Genomic DNA, 4,513 nt, shown 5'->3' with positions numbered 1-4,513 from the left:
TCTTTATTTGCTTAATGAGATTTAGATATATTTTAATGCCTTTATTCATGTATTAAAGTAGTGCTAGCAGTCATGTGGCAGTTACGATTACTTTATTAATTTTATTTCCTGTTCTTTTCATGTTCCTAGACATTTTTGTTTTTTATTTTTTGACTTTTCTTTCTCCTTTGGCTTTTGTTTCTGATTAGATTCAGTTTGTCTTCAAGTTAGATTTTATGTGCAAGGGTATCTGATTCATTGCAGATAGAGGTTTTATTCATCTTCTTTTCTGTGTTGGAAGGTGAGTTGTTTATTTGAGAGGTTTGGATGATACCGGTATTGCTTTGTGTTTCTTTTTGGATTTGGAGCTTATTGTGAAATTGTTCCCCCTTTTATATTTTTGTTCATGGTATGTCACTATGTTTATTCGTTTTGTTCCCCCTTTTATATTTTTGTTCATTAACAGACTTTTGATGTGGAAATTGTGGTTTCTAACATTACTTAATTTCTTTGGTAGGCAAGGACAAAACTGGTAGGAGCTTACGTTTAGGAGCATACGTTGGAGCATACGTTGGAGCTTTTATTTAAAAGGTAATAGACTAATAGTACTTGAGCTGCATGTGAATGATGAATGCTATGGGTAGATTAATGCTATGTGAATGATGAATACTATGAACTGTTTGATGTATGCTGGAATGATTAATGAGTACTAGGAATCTCTGCGAATGGTAATGAACTGGAATGCAGATTTTTGTTTCTTGAATGCTAATGATTAATTGTGAATGGTAATGATTAATGGTAATGTTTTGGTAATGAATTAGAACTGCTTAATGATAATGAATTGGATACGTTAATGCATTGGACCTGCTTTGCTGTTGTGTTGCTGATAAATGAATAAAATGATAGTGTTGCTGATCAATGATAAATGCTAATATTTGATTATAAGTAATGAACTGCTAATGTTTTGGTAATGACACTTGGGTTTTTTTTTTTTTTTTTGCATGTTTGTGTAGATGGCATCTTCTTCTAGTAGCTTGAGTACCCTCTCAATATGCAGTAACCTTAATCACACCTCTACTTCTACAGTTCAGCCTTCAAACCCCAACCCAAACCCTGACCCTAACCTAAATATCATCCCTCAAGTAGACTCACAGTCAGTCCCAACCATTCCTACGCACGAAGGGCATGATAATACATTTACGTTTAGGGCATGTGGAAAAAGAAAGAAAGCAACTAGGGTGAGGACAGGGGGTAGAAATGCAAAGCCAGCGTTAGGAAGAAGCAAAACCTGGGAGTGTTTCACTAGGCCAAAACTGACTGATGGGAGTGATAATCAAGAGGTCGCACAGTGCAATTTCTGCCAAGAAATTGTACCTGCCTCCACCACTGTGAATGGGACTTCTTCAATGTGGTCTCACGCAAAGAAGTGCAAAACCAGCCCTCTTTACCAGCCACCACCAGAAATGAAGGGTCAAACCACTCTTAAATCAGATAATGTGAGTGGGGGGGTTACTTACCATAAATTCAGCCAACCTAGATGTGATTTAGGGTGTGTTAGGATGATCATCATGGATGAACTTCCTTTCATGCATGTTGAAGGGGATGGGTTTAAAGAGTTTGTTAAGGAGTTGCAGCCTCAGTGGAAAAGAATGAACAGAAAAGAGGTTGCGAGAGGAGTGTGGGAGTTGTATCAAATTGAGAAAGCCAAGCTGATGAGTGATTTTGCTGCTCACTCAACAAGAGTGAGCATAACTACTGATACTTGGACGAGTATTCAGAACATAAACTACATGGTCGTCACTGCCCACTTTCTGGACAGTGACTGGAACCTTCACAAAAGAATTATTAACTTCTGTTCAATCATTAGCCATAAAGGGGAGGATATAGGGAGGGTTTTAGAGCAGTGTCTTTGAGAATGGGGTATTAACAATGTCTTTACAATAACAGTGGACAATGCATCTGCAAATGATACCGCTGTTTTGTACATGAAGAGAAGACTTAGGAGTAAAATGACTTTATGCTTTGACGGTGACTTTTTACATCTTCGGTGTGCTTGTCACATCATAAATCTGATTGTGAGAGATGGAATCGATGAGATTGAGGATGGGATAGAGGCTATTTGGCACTGTGTGAAGTTTATCCGGTCTTCTTCAAGCAGACTTGATAAATTTAGGGATTTTTCAGTGCTTGAACAGTTGAGCAAGACTGCAAATGTTCCCCTTGATGTTATAACTAGGTGGAACATCACATATTTAATGTTGGATGCGGCATTAAAGTATGAAAAAGTGTTTGAAAGGATGGCTGATGAAGATGACGCTTTTAAGAAGTACTTCGACGAGACGGATGCCAAAACTAAGAAGAAAAGGGCAGGTCCTCCTTCATCACAAGATTGGAGGAATGCACAAGCTTTTGTGCATTTTCTTGGGAAGTTTTACGAAGCAACCATGAAGTTGAGCGCTTGGAAGAAAGTGACAGCACATCTGTTGTTTTCTGAGTTGATAGGGCTGCAAACTGAGATTGATAGCAAGATGAAGGATGTTAGAGACCCTATTTTGCAAAGGGTGGCTTGTGGGATGAAAGCCAAGTTCGATAAGTATTGGGGTTCATTTGAACAAATGAACAAAATCATCGTCATAGCCAATGTGTTAGATCCTAGGTGGAAGCTACAATACCAAAAAAAGGCATTCGCCAAAGTTGGTTCCTCACCAATAAGAGTTGCAGCAATAACCAGCGAGTTAAAGGGGATTTTAATGATGATGTACGAAGAATATAGGCGTTGTGATACTGCCTCTTCCCAAACCACACCCCTTGAAGGAAGTCAACCAATGGAGGGGATTGAGTTTGACGGTGTTGATGGTGGACAAGCTGAAATTTTGGCTGATTTAATGCAAGAAAGAATGGATGAGCAAAATGAGATGATATCGAATGAGGTTGACAAATACTTGGCTGATCTATATGTTAATCCACTAACACCGGGTTTCGATGTGACAGTTTGGTGGAAAGTTAATGCAAATGCATATCCGATACTTTCAAAGCTTGCAAAGGATATATTTGCCATCCCTTGCAGCACTGTCGCAAGTGAAAATGCCTTCAGTTTGGGGAAAAGGGTGGTAGATCCTTATAGGAGTTCCCTAACACCTAAAATGGTGGAGTGTTTGGTCTGCTCAAGTGATTGGTTGAGGGCTACAACACCTAACTTCTACAAGGAACCAACTGTGGCTGAGCTGGAGCAGTATCGCGAGCTAGAGGCAATGGAGAGAGGTATAATTCTGCAAATATTTAATTGAATTTACTCGTTTCTGCGATTTCTGCAATTTTCTTGAACTTTTACTCGCTATCAATTTTCTGTTTTAATTTGTAGAAACTGCTGGACTTAGATTGGATGAACCAAGCTCTTCTACGACCACTGCTGCAACATAAAGAAGATGCACATTTCAGTTTTCTGCCGGTGCAAAGGTTTTGGTATGCAATCAGTCTTGTCACTTACCTCTTCAATTTATTTTCATCATGTTTTCTTTAAATTCATCAATTCTGGGCTGCTGCATCAAGTTGCTGCATTCTGTTTTAGTCAAATATTGACAAACTGAAACTGTGCAGCGGCATCCCCATACTGGAGAAGATGAGGTGATGGCTGATCGGAACATTAAACCAACCTAACTAATTTTTGTTTTCTTCAGTTTTATGTATAATGGGGCTGCGTATTTTTCAGTTAATTGTTGGTCATGTAATTTCTTTATAAGTGTTGTGTTATTCTTTTTTTTTTTTTTTTTTTGGACTTTTGGATGCGTTGCAGCTTTGTACTTTGTTGTGGACTTGTGCAATGTGGCAATGTGCCGTATGATGTACTTTTACACCTTTAGGTTCTATAACTTGTAGTTGTAGCTCAATGATTTAATGTGTGGATGATATGATGTAGTGGGCTGCAGCAGCAGTAAATATGGAAACCATAAATAGGCTAAAACTGTGCTGTAAAAGCCCAAAAACTGGAAAACTGATTAGTCAAATAAGTATGAAAAAATTAGGCTGCTAAAAGCAAAGAGCTGGAAAATTGAAATGGGCCTTCTCAAACCCAAAAAATTTAGATGGCCCAATAGTTCGGTGGAAGCCCATTACCGAATCAAGCCAACCGAATAATCGGCATACCGAAACTTCGGTTTGGGCCTTGCTTGGCCCGGTTTCGGTTACAGTTTGGGCTTACCGACCCACTTCGGTTCGGTAGTGGTTTGGCCCAATTGGGGTCGGTTTTGGGCCGAATCCAGCCCTAGTGAACTCTAAGACCTTTTGGCACTCGAATACAGTGCAATGTAGAATTGATGTTTCATATTACTTGACTTCATTTTAGTCATTGCTGTAATCCTAAAACTTTAATTTTTTTATCATGTTCCTTAGGTTCTAATTAATGATTTATAATATTAAATATAAAATTATTTATTTATTCTCAACGTGAAAAATCATGTCTCAACCTTGTAGAAACCCAAAAAAAAAAAAAAAAAAAAAAAAAAAGTGAACTATAAAACACAATTTTTGCCCAAAA

At 38.2% G+C, this 4,513-nt stretch overlaps 1 long non-coding RNA gene across 2 annotated transcripts; it reads left to right on the top strand.

The window, feature by feature from the left end:
• The first annotated feature begins 540 nt into the window (after positions 1-540).
• LOC133736140 (uncharacterized) lies at positions 541-3,825 on the top strand. Of its 2 annotated transcripts, none has more exons than XR_009859435.1 (3): positions 541-570; positions 3,341-3,441; positions 3,577-3,825. It is a non-coding gene; the product is annotated as an uncharacterized LOC133736140 (long non-coding RNA). The 2 variants fall into 2 exon arrangements; XR_009859434.1 differs by lacking the exon at positions 541-570 and adding an exon at positions 3,039-3,240.
• The last annotated feature ends 688 nt before the right edge of the window (positions 3,826-4,513 follow it).

This window comes from Rosa rugosa, chromosome 3, assembly GCF_958449725.1.
Source record: "Rosa rugosa chromosome 3, drRosRugo1.1, whole genome shotgun sequence".
Taxonomy (NCBI): Eukaryota; Viridiplantae; Streptophyta; class Magnoliopsida; order Rosales; family Rosaceae; genus Rosa; species Rosa rugosa.
This window is presented reverse-complemented; position numbering and strand designations above follow the sequence as displayed.